This window comes from Mus musculus, chromosome 12 (assembly GCF_000001635.26).
Source record: "Mus musculus strain C57BL/6J chromosome 12, GRCm38.p6 C57BL/6J".
Classification (NCBI taxonomy): Eukaryota; Metazoa; Chordata; class Mammalia; order Rodentia; family Muridae; genus Mus; species Mus musculus.
In genome coordinates this window covers 54,136,415-54,160,099 of record NC_000078.6, presented here as the reverse complement: position 1 = coordinate 54,160,099, position 23,685 = coordinate 54,136,415, and the positions used below count along the sequence as shown (strand labels likewise).

Below are 23,685 nucleotides of genomic sequence, written 5' to 3'. Positions count from 1 at the left end.
GGCAGGTGCTTGACTCCATGATGACCTTGCGGACCGTGACACTGTGTGAACTTTCTGGCCATTTACCAGAGTATTTACTGAGTGGAACTGACAAGGCCAGGTCCTTTGCCCTCTGTTTCGGTCATGTCTGAAACCCCGAGCTCCGATTTCAGCTCTAAAAGAGTTATTTCTTCTGACCACAGAGTGATATTGCTGGGTATAAGCTCCAGAGTGTAATTGTATGAGCTCTTGAATTATAACACACTCACAGCATTCCGAATTTTTTAAACTAAAATGCAGGGTATTAAATGGGAATAAGTAGAATTCTGAAACATGGGAGAATATCAAGTTAGATTCTGATAAAACTGACAATCACTAAAATTTTTTTACATTGATTTTGTATGTATGCACAAGTATAAGGGCGTGTGCATGGAGCTCAGGATCTCTCCTTCCACCATGTGGGTCCTGGAGATGAGCTTAGGTGATCAAGCTGAGTGGCAGTGTCCTTGCCTGATAAGACATCTCACCAGCTCCCGAACTGGCCATCTTGAAACCCTAAGTTTCTACAAACGTTCCCCCAGGGGCATCTCTTGACTTTTATGTCTGAAGAGGCTAATTTCCCTTTGTGTGAAAGTCCTGTGCCACAGAAGGAAGGTCTTGTCCTCCCCGAGGCTTGTCCACAGCTGTCCCTCACCGCCATCTCCCTCCAAACTGCATCTGTCCTCATTACACTCCAGGGGTGCTCATCACCTCTGACCTGAGAAGGCGTGCCTTAGATGGACACTAGGTGAACTTAGAGACACTGCTCATGTGCCACGACTGGCCTGGAGAAGATGCATGGCTGAGGTGCCCAAGCCTATCAGGCCCATTGTAGTTCCAACTTTTCTGCCTATATGTTTCTTAGGCCTATTGTTTGATGACCTTTGAAGCTAATGTCCAAGTCTTTGTGACTCTTACAGTTCTGTGGGTTGCAGTTAAAGCTATCCCCTTTGCTTTTTTAGTGACATCAGACAGCATAGAGTTCAATCAACTAATTATATCACTATACTCACTATTATCATCATTCTTCTTGAAACTATTCTCCAGATAAGTATTTACTTTCTTTCTTTTTTTTTTTTTTTAAATCTGTTTCCAGGGTCAGTTAAGGGCTCACTGTGTAAGCATGATGACTTGAATTTAATCACCAGCACGCACATAAAAAGCCAGTCAGGACAGCAAGATGTGCCTATAACCCCTGAGCTGGAGAGGTGCAGAGAGGAAGCCCGCTGAGTGATCAGGCCCCAGGTTCATTGAGAGAGGTCTCTTCTTAAAAAGACAGGCTACAAGCCTATCCCAGTTAGGGTTTCCATAGCTGTGAAGAGACTCTGTGACTAGGGCAACTCTTATAAAGGAAAACATTTAACTAGGGCTGGCTTACAGTTCAGAGGTTTGGTCCATTATCATGGCAGGAAGCATGGCAGCGTGCAGGCAGACATGGGGCTGGAAGAGGTGAGAGTTCTACATCCTGACCTAAAGATAGCTGCAGGAGGCTCTGTGTCACACTAGTTGTAGCTTGAGCACAGGAGACCTCAAAGCCTGCCCTCACAAGTGACACACTTCCTTCAACAAGGCCACACCTCCTAACAACGCCACTTCCATATGGCCAGGCATTCAAACACGTGGATCTATGATAGCTATTCCTATTCAAACCACCATGAAGTCCTGGAGAAAGATGGACCCGAGGTCAACTTCTGGCCTCTAGTGCATGTGCACAGAAGCATATGCACATTTGAGAACACACACACACACACAGACACACAGACACACACACACACACACACACACACACACTCCATCCCAGTGTTTATGTAAACCTTACTTTAGGGCTGTCTCTTGGAAGTAGCCCTAAGTTTTATTGCCTCTCAGGAAAGCTATCTGGTGTTTCAGGTTTGATTCTCCACACCCTGCCTGCCACCTTCTTTATTTCCATGTTTGTTTTGTCCCATTTCTGTCTTTGATTTTTTTATGGGGGTGGGAAGGAAGGCTTGCTTTTTAATTTTCATTTTACTATTTTTGAGACAGTCTTTGTAGCCGAGGCAGGCCCCTTGCCTCGTCTCCCGAGTGCTCCATCACAGGTGTATGCCACCACACCCGGCTCGTCTACTTTCATTCTTGCTCCTCTTTTCATTTTCATAATTTAGAAACAAAACCCCACTGACATCTTTCTGGTCTTAAGTTTTTGATGTACCTAATTATTTTCCCCTCTCGCCTACATTTAGACAGTATATATAGGTTCTTTCATAAATAAGACTATTCCTACATTTTGAATTTCTTCCTGTAGCCAACCTAAGTCTCACACAAAGATAATCTCAGATAATCTTTCACATTTTGTTTTCTTCAATAAAAATAATCTCTAAGCTAGATGAGTTGGTACAGGTCTATAAGCCCAAAAATGGAGGCAGGGGAACTGGTAATTCAAGGACAGCTTTAGCTACATAACAAGTTCGAGGTTAACCTGGATTATGAGACTCCCAAGTCAACAAATATCTCCTTCCCTATTTTAGTGCTGGGCATCAAACCCAATGCCTCCTGTGTTCTTAGCTGATATATTCTCTCTCTCTCTCTCTCTCTCTCTCTCTCTCTCTCTCTCTCCCTCCCTCTCCCTCTCCCTCTCCCTCCCTCCCTCCCTCCCTCCCTCCCTCCCTCCCTCCCTCCCTCCTTCCCTCTTTCTGTCCCTCCCTCCCTTCCTTTCTTTCTTTCTTTTAAAAAAGATTTATTCATTTATTATATGTAAGTACACTGTAGCTATATTCAAATACACCAGAAGAGGGCATCAGATCTCATTACGGATGGTTATGAGCCACCATGTGGTTGCTGGGATTTGAATTCAGGACCTCTGGAAGAGCAGTCAGTGCTCTTAACCACTGAGCCATCTTTCCACCTCTAACCTGGCATTTTCTATTTCACATTTTCCCTTTGGATTCATGTCTTCCTCCTGAGCAAGAGAACGAACCCCCTTGTCCTGTTTCAGGAGGTAGATGTGAGTGCCAAGCACAGTGGGCCTCCTCTTATTTGAATGCTTCTTTCATGTGTTCTAGGCTTAACCAGGGTTTAGGTTGCAGTCTTTCACTGTGAATGCAGAGTTTTCTTTTGCCAGAGTGTCATTATCATTTAGATTAATTTTCAAATTTAACACAGTAGTAATGGCTGTCAATATGGAGTTTTCATAAATATGTGCCTTTATTTTCATAGATATTATCCTTCTTGCTCATGATCCCTTGCCTACCCTCATCACACACACATGTGCATGCATGTGCACACATATAGACGCACACACATTTAGATTTCACGTATCAGACAAAACATGTGACATTTGTCATTCGGCGTTTGGCTTGTTTCGCTTAACATAATTTCAAGTTCAATTCGTATTTTTTTTTCCCCGAAAAAAGCGTGGCTTTGTTTTGTTCCCCAGCTAGAATAAATTAAATTCTGTTGTATTTTTTGTGCCTTGTCCTCTTATTTATCCATTTACTGACGGACACCTGGGTTAGTTTTACTTAGTCACTGTGGATACTGTAGCAATAAACATGGTTGTGGAAGCATCTCTGTGGTACACTGACGTACAGTCCTTCAGTATATATCCAGAAAGGGGGCACCTGGGCCATGTAGTTTTATGGTAGTGTTTTGAAGGAACCTCCTTCCTTTTGTCCATAGTGCCTGCATCAGACACCTTTCCTTTACTTCCTTGCCAGTACTGTTGTCTTTTCTTGATGGTAGCTATGCTGATCGAGGGTGAGACAGAATCTTTAAGCCATTTCAGTTTACATTTTCTTGGGAGCCCAGACCGATGGACACCTCTTCAAATAGCCACTGGCCACTGGCATTTCTTCTCTTGAGAATTATTTAATTCATTAGCCCATGTATTGATGGGGTGTACTGAATCTTTTGGTGTTTAATTTTTTTTTTCAGTTCTTTTGTATATTCTAGCTATTAATCTCTTCTCTTAGCAAAAGGTATGTAGGAGTATGTCTTCAGTCAGGTTTGCTTCTGTTTTGTTTGTTTGTTTGTTTGTTTTGAACTGCACGGAAGCCTGTTAGTTTCGCAGAATACCATTCTTCAATTCTTGGAATTGCTTTCTGTACTAGCGTCCTTTTCCAGGAGTTCTTGCCTACACCCATACCCTAAAGTATTTTTCCTGTGCCTTCCCCTAGCAGTTCCAAAGTTTCAGGTCTTCCATTTCAAGCTTTCTGCTCTGGCTGAGAGATCCTTACGCAGCTTGTTCTTCCAAATGTGGATATGCAGTTTTCTCAGCACCACTTGTTCAGGGGCTGATTGCCAACTGTATTGTCAAAAGTTGGCTGCTTGGTGTGAGTATATTTCTGTGTCTTCAGTTCCACTGGTCTCCATGTATACTTTTGTGCCAATACCATGCAGTTTTGTTACTGTGGCTCTGTAGTGTATTTTGAGGTCAAGTATGGTGATAGTGCCACCACTGCTTTTTTTCTTAGGACGTGTGGGATAAACAAATGTAAGTTTTCAAGTTTTCTCTGTAGTCGTGTCTGTTTTGTCTATTATGGTAAAATAATTTTATTAGATATATGCAAGCTTAGAATTTTTAATACATTCTTTTTGAATCAAACTTTTTTTTTTTTTTGGTTTTTCGAGGCAGGGTTTCTCTGTATAGCCCTGGCTGTCCTGGAACTCACTTTGTAGACCAGGCTGGCCTTGAACTTTTTGAAGATCATAAAATAATATATTTTTTATTCCATCGAACACCACTAAACATAAGGCTACAGGGCCCAGGCTGGCCTCGAACTTTTTGAAGATCATAAGATAATATATTTTTTCTTGGTGATGTTCGGTGATTAAAATCTCTCTTCTATGATAACTATAGAGCTGTCCCAGCTTGCGGTTCTTTAGTCTTCTTATTTTTGTAGAAAATAAAATAACTGTATGTGGATATACCTTGTGAGTATGGCCTATAGTTGTGTGCTCTATGTAAATGTATGTGTATATGTGAGTGTGAGCATCCATACATGTGTGTGGAGGCCAGAAGAGGATGCTGGGTGTCCTGCTTTATCACTCTTTGCCTCATTCCTCTGAGACAGGTCTCTCAGAGCATGGAGCTCTGTCAGTGAGCCTCTTGTCTCTGCCCCTTTACACATGTGCCTTGTAGCACTGGAGATATAAGCATGGGTGTGGCCAGGCCTGGATGTTTACATGGATGCTGGGATCTGAACTCAGGGCCTCGTGGTTGGGCAGCCAGGGCTCCTGCCCACCAAACTGTCTTTCTTGCCTCATTATCTTTTTTTGACCTGCCTTTTTCTTTTTTAAGCTCTGTAGTCAGCCCTTTTCTTCTTTACAGTAGGAAGCAACATGTAGAAACTGAGATGGATAAGAGGCATGACCTTTGGAACAGAGATTTAATTTAATTAGGCCCTGTGGAACTCTATCATCAGAGCATGACATTGTGATTGCCCACATAAGATTGGGTCCAGTACCACTTCTTTTTGGAGGGTGGGGGCAGGGTGCATGTGAAGACACAGGCCACTCTGCCACTCAGCCCCTCCCTGAGGGTATGTAAGCTGTCAGTTTCTCAGAGAAGAGTCTTCTGACATGATATAGCTACCCATAAGTTGCTGTGCTCCTGTAAAATAACCCCAATTAGGCTCAGTGGTTTATTAGGCTAGCCCTGGGGGAAATAATCTCTTTGTTGTTGATTTCCCTATCTGAAGAGAACAGCTATTTGTTGACATCACCCAGGAAAATTAGCACAACAGCCCTTCTCTACAGAAAGAACTAAGCAATCAAATGTATTTATCCTACTGATATCTCAATTCCATTGAACGCCAGAGGCCTTCACTCTCCTGGCCACATTTCTGTTTTTGTACCTCTTTCTCCACCATAAAAGATTAGGTTCCCAACGATATATTTGCTCAGTCCTGAAATAATAAAACATTTTATGATTGCTGGACTATCCAACAAACATAGTAAGGAAAGTTTGAAGTTTCTTTGCAGTTTACTTTTTGTCCTTGGATTAAAGTCCTTAGAGTGTCACTAATAGTGAATGGCTAGACTATAGCTCAGAAGTTAGTTAGATATTTTCCTTCCTATAGTTTTGTAACAGTGTGATCAGGCTGTGTGTCATCTTGCCCTAAGCTTTTGATACTGCATGAAACAATAACTTTCAAGATGTATCTTGCCCTGGGTTGATTCTATTTGGGGTATAAATGCAGAGGCAGAATGACTTCATTTTTGCTTGTGTATATAGATGCCACTATCTGTCTAGCATAAAGCATGGGACATAAATGGATAAATAACTTACTTATGTAAGTGGAGAGGTCCCATCTGTGAACTTTCAGAAGTCGATTGGGGTACAGGGCATAGGGACATAGAAAACCATATCAGTAAAACCATGCCAAGAATTTAATGAAGACACATCAACAAAGGGTACACTACCTCACCAGAATCTTACAAAAAGGATATCTAACATCTCTGTGGTAACAGCCTTATTAGCTGACTGGCCAACAACTTAATACACAGGTCAGGGGACCAATAGACAGAGAACTGCCAGCTGCTCCTGGCCTTAGCTGAGCACAGTTCCTGCTGCTGAACATGGTTCCCTTGCATTTTTATGCATCCATCTGTGCAGACCTGCACCTGTGCTTGCCTGGATAGCCCTATGCATCTTCAACTTTGTTGGACTCTTTGCGGGGCTCTGTGCACCTCAGCAGCTCTGCTGCTCAGTCTTACCTAACCAGCATCCATGGTGCATCTGTGTTACCTCTCTTTCCAGCTAAGCCTCCTTGAACTCTTTAGCCCTTCTGTTGTTGTACAATGTATGTTTGTACATAATATACACATTGCTATATGAAGTGTAATGTGTGATCCCAGGTGTCTTTGTGAGATGGCATCTAGCTATGTCTACTTTACTAGCCTCTACTACTATGTTTACTTTACAGTACAGCCTGGCTTTCACCTGCCTGCTCTTGCACTCCCTGGGATCTTGTTCTCTGGCCCCTGCATTACTGTATGCTCTGTCCTTCCAGGCCTGGTTCCTCCCAGCTGGTGCTCCCAGGTCTTATGCCTTGTTCCTGGCAGTCTGACAGCTACTGAAAGCAAACCTGTGCATTTACCCTTGGCTTTGCTTAGAAGCAGACTCCTTGTTTAGGTGGCAGTGGTTTCTTTTTGTAGGACGTAAACAAGAACTTCTTTTGCTCATTCTAATTGGGCTTCAAGTTCCTAGAATATGGTGGCTATAGAAATTCTCAGACATTCTCTTGTGGTCTCTGCCCCATTCTCCTCTTCTGTAGGAACTCTGTCAGGGTGTCCTTGACTTTTCCGAATTACTGGATGGCTCCTTTTTTGGGTTTGTTTGTCTCTTTGGACTATATTCAAAGTAATAATCTAAAAAAATCGGCATCAATGAATGTGCCTGATACACTATCAGCTGCTCTCACAATGCTACTCCTCAGTCTCCCAAGGGGGAAAGACTCCCCTGAAATTGCAAGAGTGGACGGCCATTCCTGGCTGGTCATCATATTTTTTAATTCAAGGAGTGTTTGGGGTTCCTTTTCTCATTTGCTAAATCATTTTGTAATGGTCTCTTGATTGCTACAGATGCCTAGAAATATATCTTTTGTATTTCTTTAAATACAACAATCTATATTTTCTAATAAGCATATCTGGTGTGTATCCCCATTCTCCTGAGAGTACTTTTCTCTCTAGTGTGATTTCTCTTCTTCTTATCTGTATCTACATTTTCATCCACATCTACCTCTCTAGGTTTACCCATATCCATCTTTATATCCATCTATATCATTTATATCTATGTCTATGTCTCTACCTCTACTTCTACATCTATATCTATCTATGTCTATATCCACCTATAATCTATGTCATCTATACCTATATATCATCTATATATCTTATATCTCTATATATTTATCTCTATACATATATAGCTATCATCTCGTTCTATATATAGATAGATAAATGTACATATCTGTATATATAGACATAGATATAGATGATACTGATAGATATAGATTATGGATATGGGTAGATGTAGAAAGGTAGCGGTAGATGTAAATGTAGATACAGATATATAGCTAAAAAGAAGAGAAATCACACTAGAGATAAAGGCACTGTCTATATTTATAGATATATAGATATAAATCTTTTATGATGTATGCGTACATGTATATGGGCATAAGTATGTGCAAGTACATGCAGGTTTATGTATGTGCATGTGAGGCCTCCAAGGTTAAATTTAGCAATGTTTTTTGATCACTTGTCCACCTTATTTTTTGAGGCAAGGTCTTTCAGTCAAGCCCAGAGCTAGTGGATATGGCTTGTTGCTAGCCAGCTTGCTCCTTAAAATTCCTAACTCACTTTTAGGAGGCTTCAATTAGATGTGGGCCACCATGTTCACCCAGCATTTATATTGACCTGGGTTCTGGGATTTAAACTCTGGTCCTTTTGCTTCTGTGGCAAGTACTTTAACCGCTGAACCATCTCTCCCTTCCTTGTTTGTTTTAAATATGTATTCATTGTTGATTACTGTTGCCTTGGAAATATCTCTGTGACTAGTGGCTAACTAGAGTATGACCTTTGTGAAGAACATTTCCTGTGGGTGATGTGAGTATCTGGCCCTCTTAACCCCAGAGTTCTGGAGTTCTAGAACTACTGAGGATGTAGGATCTCACAGGGCCTGGAACCCTTTGTTCTATCCTCATCCTCTGACACCTAGATGTCAGATTAAAGAGTCTTCTATTGTTGTCCCTCTTCTTTCTATGTGGGTCTGGGCCACCATGTAATGCCTCTTTCTGCAGCCCCAAATTATTCACCTACAAATTTAAAAATAACAGGAAAAATAAATCATTCCAGACAGAAGTGGGGTCTTTGTTCATTTGCCTCTGGGGTTCTTTGGTTTTTCTTTTCTTTCTTTGAGGTCGTCCTTACATGCTCCAGGCTGGTATTGATGTAATGGAGGACCCTCCTCCTGTTTTTATCTTCCAGTTGCTGGGTGATAGGTGTGGGCCCTATGCTGTGCTGAGTGCTAGAGTTCTGATAGGTAACTTCTCACTATGTGTTTAGCACCTCTTACTTTTAAGAAGGGTGTGATTTTTCACTCCCTAATGCTTTAATCAGAGACTTTCAGTTTGGTTTGGTTTGGTTTCTTTTTATGAGGGCTGTCCACGGCCTCAGAGCACTGTTAGAGAGAATCTGATGTTTTATAGTCTTCTCTGACAACTCATTCCTCTTTGCTTTCTAACTTTGGAATACACATACTCTCCTGTTTTGGGTTGCTAATTGCAATTTTTAATCAACACTATATAAATATCTTATGTATCTAAATGACAGAAAAAGCTATCCTCCACCAGGCATGTACTAAATGTTTTATAATCTGTCTTTGCAATAGCCCCAGAAAACTATAGAGTTTAAAGGTTAAGTAACTTCATCAAGGTCTTAAAACCATCTGCTATCCAAGCCATAGCCACAGGCTAAAGCCTGACACCATAGCCCCAGCCCTCAACTGCAGTACCCCAGTAGTCTCCATTTGTAAAGGCCTAGCAAGTTGCTATAATTAAAGCCATTAGAGATGAAATCACTGAGAACTCAATTTTGACTCAATGTGCACCATAACAATAATTTTGACTCAATATCTGCGGATATTGTAATATGCTATTCCTTGTGAAAGTAAGGATTCCGGCAACCCGACTGCACGTGTGCATTCCAGCAACCCAGTCTGCATATGTGCGGAGACCTGTTCTTTCCTCTACACCAATACAGACTCTAGGTGAGTTTTCAGCCAGGGCAGTGCCGTGGCCATTTCTTGCTCTGGCTCTGCTTTTCTCCACATTTCATGCAGAAAGAAACAGCCTTATCCCTGGCCCAGTCTGCCATCCGCTGCAGGCTGTTTTCAATAGGGATTATTAATATGGGTGGATTTTCTTCAGGGCTTTGCCCACTCCTATGGGTTTTGCGTGACGTTGCCAGCTATAGGGGGCAAGTCTATAGGCTTTAGAGTCAGTCTGCCAACCATTTGCTTGACTGAATCCATGGAGTGATTTCAGCTTCCTTGTGCCTCAGTTTTCTTTTTCTTTGTCTTTCTTAAAGATTTATTTATTTATCTGTCTTCTGTATGTGAGTACACTGTAGCTGTACAGATAGTTGTGAGCCTTCATGTGGTTGTTGGGAATTGAAATTTTAGGACCTCTGCTTGCTCTGGTTGACCCCACTCACTCAGTCCCTGCTTGCTCTGGCCCAAAGATTTATTTATTATTATTATACATAAATACACTGTAGCTGACTTCAGTCATACCAGAAGAGGGCATCAGATCTCATTACAAGTGGTTGTGAGCCACCATGTGGTTGCTGAGATTTGAACTCAGGACCTTCGGAAGAACAGTCAATGCTCTTACCTGCTGAGCCATCTTGCCAGCGCATGCCTCAGTTTTCAAATCTGAAAAAAAAAAAAAAAAAAAGCAAAGCATCTGTCATATAGAGTAATAAGAAGTGTGTGTGTGTGTGTGTGTGTCTGTGTGTCTGTGTGTCTGTGTGTCTGTGTGTGTGTGTGTGAGTCAAATCTTCCTGAGAGCTTTCCTGCCTAATTGCTGGTTGTTTTGCAGATATATTCTATAAATGTTAGATAAAGAACAGGTAAGAATGAACGTTGGCCACAGTGGGGTGAACAACTCAAAAGACAAGGTCTGTGTGATACAGGGAATGCTGAATTTTAGCAATTAATATTTTTATTTATTCCTCAGTATTTTCTAAGTCCATTCACATTTTGTTTCCTGAATCAAGGTGTGGTTGTTGTTGAGGGACTATTGGTAGTTAATGGTTACTGGCCAGGGAAATGTCATTTTATTTTTCAGTGCTGTAGCCACGGATAAGTTTTCCACGTTTCAGTAAATAATCCCCAACCCATGCTCACACAAACAACTCTAATTAAGCTTAGTGTGTAGAAGAAAAATAAAATAAAGTATCAGGGAGGCATCAGGGTTGGCGCAGAACACACCAGACACCACATTCTCAGAAGGAGATTTTATTATTGGGCTGGGGACAGAGAGGATGCTTCTGGATTGGGCAGAGACCATGATGGCCAATTGGCCTATGGCCATTTTAAGAACTCTAGCAAGGGAAAGGAGAAAGGGGATGTCCCTTCCCCAGAGAGAATTGGAGAGGATGTCTCTGATTGGCTAGGAGGAGAACAAGGAGATGAGGTAGCAGGCTTTTCATTTAGCATAGCCCAGGCCATTTTATCAGGCAATGTACCTTTGGTCACGTGGCCTGATGGGTTTGAGAGACCTTATCAGGATCAACAAGGAGAGAGGAGATTCGGGAGGAAGAAGGATTCATCATAGAATCCTGCAGAAGATAGAGGGGGCTGAGGGAGGAAATAGGGGTAAAATGTCCCCAATTCATTATATATACATGTATGAATTATCAAATAGAAAATAACTTTTTTGTTGAAAATCCCCAAGTAGTTAGTGTGTTTGCTTTTGTTTCTACTTATTTCCAGTGTGGGTGTATATTTTGAACAGAACATAATTAAAAACTTAAAGCTGAGAGTCTTAAAGGGAATAGTAATCTCAATGGGTTTTGTTCCAAAAGCATAAAAGCATGTCTGTTTTTTGAAAGAAGACGTTATTATTCGTATGCATACGAAAGTGCATCAAACCCTTCTCACTAATGCTCTTTCTCTAATATTCTGCAGAGTTCACTGCAGTAAACTTGAATTTCAGAAATTCTCCACAATATCTCTAAAAACATGTAAAATATTTTTAGATCTTCAAAGAACAGCATTCTCCCCTGTAGTTGGTGGAGTCCTGTACACCCCCGCCAAGGGCGCTCTTTCTTGTCTTGTAACCCTGTTCCTTGTCTTACATCATCCTTTCTTGAGGACCCCCAAGAGTCAAGTTTGGGGTTAAGTTTTGAGTGTTCTTAATGGGAGGGAAAAAAGTTCTGGAAGGGTATTGAGTTTCCTGCCACTGATGCTGGAACCTTCTGTCGAGAGGGATGAAGGCAGGTGATGCTGTTGGACTTGTTTATTTAAAAGTATATATTTTAGATATCTTTATCTTTTTGTTGTTGTTGGTGGTGGTGGTTTTTCGAGACAGGGTTTCTCTGTGTAGCCCTGACTGTCCTGGAACTCACTCTGTAGACCAGGCTGACCTTGAACTCAGAAATCCACCTGACTTTGCCTCCCAAGTGCTGGGATTAAAAGCATGCGCCACCACTGCCCGGCCGATTTCTTCATCTTATTTAATGTGTATGAATATTTTACCTGTGTATGTGTGTACCATGTACATGGTGCCTGTGGAAGTCAGAAGAGGGCTCTGGATCTCCTGTAACTGGAGTTGGGATCCACCATTTTGGACTGAGAATCAAACCTGGTCCCTCTGAGAGAGTGCTCTTAACCGCAGAGCCATCTCTCTAGTTGCCATCTCTCTAGTCCCGTTTGCTTGGTAACCATTGCTCCTTTGGCTTTAGTTAGTACTTACTGCCTTCCCCTGGTGTCAGACAGTGACATTCGCTCAGAATCTAGCCCAAAGCTCAAATAAGCAACTTCATAAGTAGACTCTGACTAAGACAGGAGTACGCTCTAGTGCCTTCCTGGGCCAGGGCTGCTCTCCACAGGGGCAACCCATCGGAGGCTGTTTCAGTGACACCACATACCTGGTGCCTTCTTCTAACGTTTCTGTGAGGATTTCCCTCTCCGCACACTACCTGTGGATGTTGCTAGGCAGCAAGGAGATCAAAGCATTAGATGTGACCACTTGCCTGCAGCTCTATTTCTACCTACTCAGCGCAAAGCAGCTTTCCTGTGGGGATTCTTGTTCAAAAGCAAAGAGGTCTTGTCTTTGTTTCTCTGCCTACATCATTAGTAATAATGGCTCCGTTTTCAGAGGGGGCAGGCCGAGAGAGCACTGTCCCTGCCTTTGACTGCCTGTGTCACACCCCCTGCTGGGAGTACCCTGCCACCAGGACTTTGAAGGCTGCTCCGTGCTGGCTCTGTGACTGTTGTGGTGGAAGGAGTTGATTTGCTTAGTCACTCTGGCGCTCAGCTTTCTGCCTCAGTTCCCTTGAGTACTCTGCTGTTTGCGCCAGGACAACACTCGTGGTCCAAAGCAGCAGCAGGGCTTGTCTTTTGAACTCTTCATCCCATGGTGGCCACAGTTCACTTCGTGCCTATTCCCTATCTAGCAGTTTCTGGAGTATATCTGAAAAACAACCAGCTAACTTGGAGGAAAAACCTTAGCAGGGTTTAACTCCCCTCTATTTACCTCTCCAAAGTGTGTGTGTGTGTGTGTGTGTGTGTGTGTGTGTGTGTGTGTGTGTGTGTGTGTGTTGACTGCTGTTTGGTTTCAGACCCTGGGACAAGGGAATGAGGTGCATATGTTACATATTAAAGTAGACTGGCCTCCAGGTTCTCCCAGCATCACTCAGTTCCTACCTGGCATCCCCTGACCTCAACCCTGAACTTTCCAGTCCAGAGACTGGGCTGCCCTTCCCCAGAGGCTTTTCCATATATAATCCAGACATTTTGCTCTGCACCCCTTCTTTTCCTTCTCTTCTTTCTCTCTTCCCACCCCTTGGCCCCCTATGGTGACTCCCCTGGCCTCAATCCTTGGGGTCAGTAAATTTGCCCTAGAGTAGCTTCCCAATAAACCTGTCTTTAATATAACCTAATCTGGCTTGAACTGGCTCATTTCACCATCAGATAAATAACCTTTCAGTAGCCCCTCCTCAAATGCTAGCCACCCTGATTTTTAAGCAAATACACTAGGCTGGCCGGCCACCAATCTCCAGTGTTCTGCATATGTCCACTTTCTCAGTGCTGGGATTATAAGTAAGTACCACATGCCCAGCTTTCCTTCTTTCCTTCCTTCCTTCCTTCCTTCCTTCCTTCCTTCCTTCCTTCCTTCCTTCCTTCCTTCCTTCCTTCCTTCCTTCCTTCCTCCTTCCTCCTTCCTCTTTCTTTCTTTCTTTCTTTCTTTCTTTCTTTCTTTCTTTTTCTTTCTTTCTCTTTCTTTCTTTCTTTCTTTCTTTCTTTCTTTCTTTCTTTCTTTCTTTCCTTCCTTCTTTCTCTCTCCCTCTCTTTCTTTCCTTCTTTCCTTCCTTCCTTCTCTCTCTCCCTCTCTCTTTCTTTCTTCCTTCCTTCTTTCCTCCCTCCCTCCCTTTCTTTCTCGCTCTCTTTCTTTTTTAAGATTTATTTTTTTATTTTATGTATGTAAGTATACTGTAGCTGTACAGATAGTTGTGATCCTTCATGTGGTTGTTGGGAATCAAATGTTTAGAACCTCTGCTCGCTTGGTCAACACCACTTGCTCCAGTCAAATCTGCTTGCTCAGTCTCTGCTCGCTCCGGCCCAAAGGTTTATTTATTATTATACATAAGTACACTGTAGCTGACTTCAATCGAACCAGAAGAGGGCGTCAGATCTCATTACGGCTGATTGTGAGCCACCATGTGATTGCTGGAATTTGAATTCAGAACCTTCGGAAAAGCAGTTTGTGCTCTTATCTGCTGAGCCATCTCACCAGCCTCCTTTTCTTTTTTTAAAGACTTAAAAAAAAAAAACCATTTTGAATGTTATGCTGCATGTGTGTGCCTGAGTGTATGTACTTATACCATGTGCATACAGGAGCCAGTGGGGTCAGAAGAGGGTGTCAAATCTCCTGCAACTGGAGTTATAGGCAATTGTTAGCTGCCACACGGGTGCTGGGAATCCAACTTGGGTCTTCTGCAAGAACAGCAGTGCTCTTAAACTGAGTTATCTCTCCAGGCCCAAGTGGGTTTGTTTGTTTGTTTGTTTGGTGTGTGTGTGTGTGTGTTTAAATGTGTTCTCAAGGCTCAGATTAGGTTCCTGTGGTTGCAGAATATACACTTCTTTGACTAAACAATAATCCCAAATCATCTCCCCTCTCCCTTTATTATCTTTTAAGACAAATTTATTTAAGCATCGTTTCTGTTTTAACTTCCCATGACACTAAGCTATATATTTCAAGGGACTACAAGAAACTAGTTTTGGAGTTACCAATGAACCAGCTTTCTTTTACTTGGGTTTGCAAGTATCTTTGTGGGAATGAATTGTATGGCTTTGTAAGGCAGCAATAGCAATGTGCTGTCACCATGTCACCTTACCAGCCACTAGACAACGTAGTTTATTTCAATCAGTTTCCTTCCTAGAAAACCTGGGAGAACTTGAAGATCAGATGTGGAGGGCTTTTTCACATACCCAAGGGCTGGAGGAGTTCTGCAGACAGTAATTCTGCAGCCCCGCCCCCACCCCCTTTTATCTCCTCAAAGTGTAACTGATACGAATAGACTCAAGGGACCATCCTCTTACCCTAACCTCCTGACTTTGGCAGTTTACATTTCAAATATAATTCAGCCAACCATCTTGAGTTGCCAGCACATTCATATTATGGGCCAGATTATAACAGTTGACCATCCCATGACATTAATTCATAGGCTCTATTGCTCCTGTAGTCACTGTTGTCACCTCTGCTCCTGTCATACAGCAAATGAAATGGGTTTCCCCTCTCTAAGTTTGATTTGTCATGCTTATTCAGGTCTCTCAGTTGCCCAGTCATTTAGCAAGGAATCTTTTTCATCATGATCTGTGTGTGTTGTACACATCATTAAATAAATTTGTAGAAAATGTAGAAAAGCCCCTTATCCAACATCCAAGATAGTTGATTGGGCTTCATCAGTCTATGTAGAATACCCAGTAAATGAGATGCTGGTATGTGATCCAACATTATTAACTACTATAACTTATACATGCTCATGAGTATGTACACACACATGAACATTCATTAAACATAATAAGAGAATAAATAAAGAAGTACTTTATTAATGTTCCCCTACATTTATTAGGGTAAAACTGAAAAATTAAAAAAGGTGTATTTATAGTATATTGAGGGAATTTTGTATATTTAACAGTATATTATATGATATGATCATTGTGTATCTAATTAACTCAAGAAAATTAGCATATCTCTTTATCATCTCTTTGTGATGAGAGCATTTGACATCTACTGCCTTAGCAATTTTCATGTACAAGATAGATGAATATTAACTAAAACTATCATGTACTCCATTGATCTCCAAAATTAGCTCATGCTGTCTAACTGAAACTTCAGATCCTTTGGCCAGTGTCTGCTCATATCTCCTCACTCCCAGTAACTACACTCCCTCTGCTTCTGTGACTAAGCCCTGGTGACATGAGAGAGAGTGTGTGTCAGTGGTAAGGCACCAGCTTTCTGTGATGTGTGTGGAGCAGACACCAGCAAGGAGGCTGGGCACAACCCATGAGTACATTGGTCCCCAAGTACCTACAAGGGCGGTCTTTGGGAAGACAGAGAATAAATGGAGAGGATGAGGTGGGAGGGAGCAAATCCGCCTCAGCTCAGCACCTAGGGGACCTGAGGCAGCAGTGATATCTCAGAACTAACGGAGCCACAGGATAGCAAGGTCTGGTGGCATTTGGGTCACATTCATAGAAAGTACATCTTCCAGGTATTTTTTTGTTTTTGTTTTTGTTTTTCGAGACAGGGTTTTTCTGTGTAGCCCTGGCTGTCCTGGAACTCACTCTGTAGACCAGGCTGGCCTTGAACTCAGAAATCCACCTGCCTCTGCCTCCCAAGTGCTGGGATTAAAGGCATGCGCCACCACACCTGGCTCTTCCAGGTATTTTTGTTGCTACCATAAAATATAGGCTCTCTCACCTCACTTCTGGGCTGTTGCCCGAGTAACGGGCTCTCCATCAGGCTCCTTCCCCATGTCTCAAGTCACCCCCAGTCTATTTTGAACAGTTGGTAAGGTCATCTCTTTCAAACATTACTTTTGACATATTACTGGGAACTTTAGAAGGTGAGAGTGTGAGGTAGAGAAAGGTGTGTTGAGGTGCTGGGGTGCTAGGGTGCTAGGGAGGGTGGAAGCAGGGAGTTGGAGGTAGATATGACCAAGATACATTATGGACATTTATAAAATTGTTTTAAATAGCATGCATTTATTTCTTTAGTGTGTATATGTGCGTGTGTATGTGTGTGTGTGTGTGTGTGTGTGTGTGTGTGTGTGTGTGTGTGTGTGTGGGTGTGTGTGGGTGGGTGTGTGTGTACTAGCGTATGTATGTGTATGCCATGGTGCACATGAGTTCAGAGGATGACTTTCAGAGTCATCTCTTTCCTCTCACCAGGGGTTGAACTGAGGCCATCAGGCTTGTTAGCAAGCATCTTTTCCTGATAAGTGATGAGCCATCTTGCCATCCCACAAGGAACTTTTGACAGCAAGACGACTTATATTTAAAATGAAACTTCAGGAGAGAGAGAGAGAGAGAGAGAGAGAGAGAGAGAGAGAGAGAGAGAGAGAGTAAGGTGATAGTCCCCTCTGCTCTTTTCTCTGGGTCTCCCCTAAGCATCACCTCACCACAATTGGAAGTGAGACTCACCTGTAGGGACCAGTCCCACCTTTAAGGGTTTCCCCCTCCTTTCTAGTCTTCTTTTAAGACAAGATATTCAGAGTGTGCCAGGAGAAAGCAAGAATCAGTGGTGTTTAGTCAGGTCAGTCCTATCAGGTTGGTACCAAACATTCTCCCAGCACAAGTCATGTTCGTGTGTGTTGATGTCTGGTTGGTTTTCCTAGAAGCACGTCCCTGAGACAGGTAGGTAGGTACTCAGGAGCACACACTCTATGTAAGGCACGTTTTGTGATGGAAAATCTGTAGATGCACAGTGAGGTGGAACAAAGAAAGAAGGAGGCAAATCAAGGAATGGAGTCTTCGGTAGATCAGAGCTCAGTGGGGAAGGGGATCCTGGAGTGTAAGTCACAGTGCCTTTGGTGCTCCATATTCAGTTCCTGAACTGATGAGAGAGGTGGTGAGGTGAGATAGAACCTTCTGGATAAGACATGGTTCTGATTGGCTTGTGGGGTTAGTGTACCCTTATGGTAGTATAGGGGATAGAAGCCCCCCACAGTGGGATACTAAAAGCATCAACGCCCTATTCAGCTTCCTACTTGATACATGTCAAGTATAGGTCTGGATTCTGCTATTCAACCAGGCAGGTTTCTAGTTAGTTATGGTCTCAGAAACAACACCCAAGTGGAGGACTTGTGGGAATAGTGATGTCACAATGGTGCAGTTGGCTGAAGTCACAACTAATGCTCATCGTCTCCATCCTCTACTCCTCATTCCAGATTCTTCTAAGCTTAGCAACTATTTCTGAGAGTCTAGGTGGCCTCTCTGGTGGCATTGCTCACACTTTCATCCCTGAGTAGGCTGGGCTCAAGAATCATTTTTCTTCTCTTTTGTTCTCTGGCATCTTAATCTGTTTTCTACAGCTAAAACAAAATACCCAAGACTGGATACCTCACAATGAAAAGATGTTTGCTTAGTTTATACCTTTGGAGGGTACAAGGTCAGGATCGAGTGGCCTCCTCTCTTTGGCACCTCAGAGCCTGGCAGAGAGGGACATGGCAAAGGTGAGAGGACATGCAACAGCGCTGGCATGGGTCCACGGGAGGGCTCATGGGGAGAAGTGCTCATAACAACTTGATTTTGTGGTAACCGCCTGGGAGAATGACAGATTCCCTTCTGTAGGCAGTAGTGCCAGTGATCTAACACCTCCATCTACTAGGTCTGATCTCTTACAAGTTCTACTGTACCTCATCATTGCCACGCTGAGGCCCAAGCTTTTGACATATAAGTCTTTGGAGGCCACACTCGAACTATGACCAAACCGAAGCAGCCGGTAAGAGAGACTTCTCTCAGAAGCTGTAGGCATGAGCTCTAGAGAAAGCATTGGTCCAGTAGGTAGGCATCCTGGGAATGTGGGATACTGGCTTCTGCAGTCACTTGTGATCCATGTATCTTGTCAAGCCACGTGTGTTACTTTAGTTATGGTACCATTTCTTGTGGTTTTATTTGTCATGATGAGCAATTATGGCCACTTGATAACTCCTGAGAAATTCCCTTTTTAGTATGCTTGGAGTTATTTTTCAAATGCTATATAATTCCCTCTACTTGTAGAACCTTAAGAATCTTGAGAATCTGTACCATGCCGGGTATGATGGTACACGCCTCTCATCCAAACAGAAAGCAGGGGCAGGACAATCTCTGAGTTCTGAGTCAGCCTGCTCTACAGAGTGAGCTCCAGGACAGCCAAGGCTACACAGAGAAACCCTGTTTCAAAACAATAAAAATCAAACAAAACCAAAAAAATCTGTACTTTGACTCTCCCCTGGGGCATGCCTGAGACGTTTTGAGACTCCTGTTCTACGTCTGATACCACTGAATCTACTAGAGTGTGGTCCATCCAAGCAGAGGAGAAGCTTGTCTTCCAGTCTGAAGCCACTACTTACCATTTTCTCACTTTCGAATTTCTCTCTCAGTTGTGGATTTTGGATCTGAGAACTTACTTGGGTCTCAATATTAGGAAAGGGAATTTGTATTTTATTAGGAAAGCAGAGGGCCAACACTATTTCTGTACACTCTTGGCCTTTTGATGAGTTTGGAGACATTATTCAGCAGTTAAGAGCATGTGCCACTCTTATACATTTCAGTTCCTAGCACCCACATGGGGAGGCTCACAATTGCTATGATTCCAGCACCAGGGGCTCAGATGCCCTGTTCTGGCTTCCATGCATACCCACACACAGCGACATATACTCAGACATGCACATAGACATAGAAAAGTCTTTAAAATAATACTAAGCTATATCCACTTGGCCGCTTACACATATTGTTTCTAGGACTATACGCCTCTGAAGGTACAGGTATCAACCATCACTCTGACCTCTTTAGAGTGCTTATGATCATCTAGCTTCAGGTAACTCCAGTGTTACCACCAGGTCTCTGGTTACTTTATGTTCTATGACCCCCACCATCACCCCCACAGGTGATGACAAATCCACTTTTGAAAGAACACGTTCTAAGCTTCTCAGTGATGCCAGTCAGCACCTAAACTAGCACACTTCTTACTGTCTTGATGACCAAAGGGACTCCTGGATCCTCCCAAGGGCTCTAGTCAGCTAACAGGCTTTCCAGTACCAAGGAATGAATACAGTTCAGCATGCCTATTTCTCAGAGTCCTTTCATTTTTCACTCACAGCCAATCATGATAGTGTTTATCTTCTCTTCACTTAATGTGAGGCAAAAAATTTCCCAGGCTGCCATGAGCTACTCAACCAGCTGTTGAAGAAAATCTCTGGAGCTTTTTCAAGGCAATAGATCTTATATCCTAGAAAGGAGGGCCCCATCGGAATAGCTCTCCCTCATCCAGCCAGGTAACCCCACTCCCCCAACACTCTTGATTCAAGACCTTCAATACATATTCAGACAACGGCCCCTTTCCTGTTGGTACACCTCTGTCAGCTCCTTCTGTGTGTGATCCCCAACTCCCTTGCAGGTCTGAACCTCTCTGGTTAGTCTATGCAGATGGGAGCAGGTCCTGAGGAGAACACCCATTCGGTCTGAAAAACCTACCTCCATTAAAGATGCTACATTATCATCAACTGAGAGGTTAGAGACTGTCTTCTAACATTGAGAACATTTCCCATATCAAAGGAGCCAGGAAATTTGCAGGTTCAATGTTACCAAACCATCTTCTAAACACTCCTATCCCAACTGCCACAGTTCTCTGTCTCCTGCACCAGGGTCCTGAGATGGGGATAGACTTTCTAGGGTTCAGACTTCTTTCTGTTGAGATTTATTTTTGATAGTTTTCACTATTAATTCTTGACTTGGTTTCTAGTTTGGTTATTTCTCTGGGTACTAAAGGATGAGAGTTTCTTTAAATGCAGCAGGGAGGTAAACAGAATCTCTACCTTCCCCGCTTTTGTGGCTATTGCCCTGGTGTATTTAAAGCATCAGCAGCCGTAATTCCAGATCATGGCCAAATAGTTGCCATCCTCTCTTGACTTACACTTGAGTTATCACACAGGCCATTCAGTTTTGCCCATCCCAGTTAGCTTCATGGTGAGATGCTTTTTGTTTCATTTTCTAATAATTATTTTATTCAGTTTTACAGTTCAAAATAATTGGATAAGTAGCACTTTGAGTTTCCTAAAAGCATCCTATCCTTGGACTGCCTGGAGGAAATGTCCTTTATCATTAACATTTTACATCGGATGGTACATTTCTTTTTTTCTTTTTTCTTTTCTAATTCTTTTTTTTCCAATTTTAAAAATGATATTCAACACAATATATATTTTTATACCAACCATAAAAATGATGGACATGTTATTAAATGAACATAAATAGATAACTTCTCTTGTTTGTTTGTTTGTTTGATTTGTTTTTAGTAACGCTTAGAATCTTGACTCTTACTGTGGTACAAACACAAAATAAGAACAATTTTTAGACATTGGCGTTCATTGTAAGAAGGCTGTACTTCAATGTCCGTCACATCACCAAAGGATTTTACCTCCATAGTAGCTAAGCTAAGAGTTGACAGTTCTGCTGCGCCCAGGAATAAATTGTAGGCACAATTATTTGGATACAGATTTCCTGCTGTGGTCAAAGCTATTTGACTTGAGTGATTGTTGTCATTCTCAGCCCACAGGGAACAGGTTACATTCATTCAAGAAATGGTGTGTGTATTAAGATGGTCTATCCAATGAGGTCATTCATCAACTGTTTCAATGAACAATGGTTCTGCTTGGAGGGTGGCACAGACGTTAGGTGAGGGTAAGATTCTGGTACATTGGCTGTGATAATTTTTGAAAAGCATTCATCTCAGAAAAAGAGTAACTTATAAGTTCCTCTTCTTCAAAATTGATACAATAATTGTAAATATCAAGCAAAATATTCAGTCTCACTCTTTGTTGTTCTCTTACAAGTCACACACCAAATTAATTGTCTATGTTTCTTTTGGCTATATAAATAATTTTGAAATATATAAGCTGTTTTGAAAACCATAGTATAGTGTAAAAACATCAAATAAACAATCCGACTAATAGAGAGGCTGAGATAGGAGAAGCATGATTTCAAGATCATTATGTGGCACACAGCAAGACACTGTCACATATAAACAAGCAGAAAGTAAATATGGATTGTATAATATTGGACCTGTTTCTCCAATTACCAAATTAGAGAGACCACTGGATGACAGCCTACAAATTTCTAATTCCCCATATTTTTGAATTTCAAATGATTAGGATATATTGGTAATATTAATTTTCATATTAAGAGATATTAAGAAATAGTGATTGTTACTTCCTGCTATTTTTGTTGTTAGAGGTGGAATTATGTTTGTGTGGGTTTGTTGAAAGATTACTTTCTTGGTTTTCCTAGGATGTAGTTTCCCTCCTTGTGTTGGTGTTTTCCATCTATTATTCTTTGTAGGGCTGGATTTGTAGAAAGATAATGTGTAAATTTGGTTTTGTCATGGTATTCTTGTTTTCTCCATCTATGGTAATTGAGAGTTTGGCTGGGTATAGAAGCCTGGGCTGGCATTTGGGTTCTCTTAGGATTTGTATGACATCTACCCAGGATCTTCTAACTTTCATTGTCTCTGGTGAGAAGTCTGGTGTAATTCTGATAGGTCTGCCTTTATATGTTACTTGACCTTTTTCCCTTGCTGCTTTTAATACTCTTTCTTTGTTTTGAGCATTTGGTGTTTTGATTATTATGTGTTGGGAGGAATTTCTTTTCTGGTCCAGTCTATTTGGAGGTCTGTAGGCTTCTTGTATGTTCATGAGCTTGTCTTTCTTTAGGTTAGGGAAGTTTTCTTCTATAATTTTGTTGAAGAAATTTACTGGTCCTTTAAGTTGGGAATCTTCCCTCTCTTTTATACCTATTATCCTTAGGTTTGGACTTCTCATTGTGTCCTGGATTTCCTTAATGTTTTGGGCTAGGAGCTTTTTGCTTTTTGCATTTTCTTTGATTGTTGTGTCAATGTTTTCTATGGTATCTTCTGCACCTGAAATTCTCTCTTCTATCTCTTGTATTTTGTTGGTGATGTTTGTATCTATGACTCCTGATCTCTTTCCTAGGTTTTCTAACTCCAGGGTTTTCTCCTTTTGTGATTTCTTTATTGTTTCTACTTCCATTTTTAGATCCTGGATGTTTTTTTTTTTCCTTCACCTGTTTGATTGTGGTTTCCTGTAATTCTTTAAGGGATTTTATGTTTCCTCTTTAAGGGGTTATAGCTGTTTACCTGTGTTCTCCTGTATTTCTTTAAGGGAGTTATTTATGTCCTTCTTAAAGTCCTCTGCCATCATTATGAGAAGAGATTTTAGATCTGAATCTTGCTTTTCTGGTATGATGGTGTATCTAGGACTTGCTATGGTGGGAGAATTGGGTTCTGATGATGTCAGGTAACCTTGGTTTCTGTTGCTTATGTTTTTACACTTGCCTCCCACCACCTGAATATCTCTAGTGCTACCTACCCTGACCATATCTGACTGAAGCCTGTCTTTCCTGTGATCCTGGTTGTGTCAGAACTCCTCAAAGTCAAGCTGTCTCTGTGATCTTTTGATTCTGGAATCCTATGATCCTGAGATCCTGGGTGTGTCTCAGCTCCTGGGAGTCAAGCTGCCTCTGGGACCCTGAGATCCTGGTGTGTCCAAGCTCCTGGGATCCTGGGATCCCGGGCATGTTAGAGGGCCTGGAAGTGGAGCTTCCTCTGGGTGTTGTTGAGACTGGCTGTGGAGCTTGCACTCAAGGTCTGCTCAGGGCACCAGCCCAGACAGACCGGAAGGAACTTGTAC

The 23,685-nt window shown here is 42.1% G+C and overlaps 1 long non-coding RNA gene across 5 annotated transcripts in view; it reads left to right on the top strand.

Moving 5' to 3' along the window:
- Positions 1-18,182: 18,182 nt before the first annotated feature.
- The window catches only part of Gm35818, a 50,474-nt gene continuing 44,971 nt past the window's right edge, over positions 18,183-23,685 (top strand). For all 5 annotated transcript variants that reach the window (XR_872758.1, XR_872757.1, XR_381603.2 and 2 more), the window contains exon 1: positions 18,183-18,456. This is a non-coding gene — a long non-coding RNA (predicted gene, 35818). The remainder of the gene's footprint in view (positions 18,457-23,685) is intronic.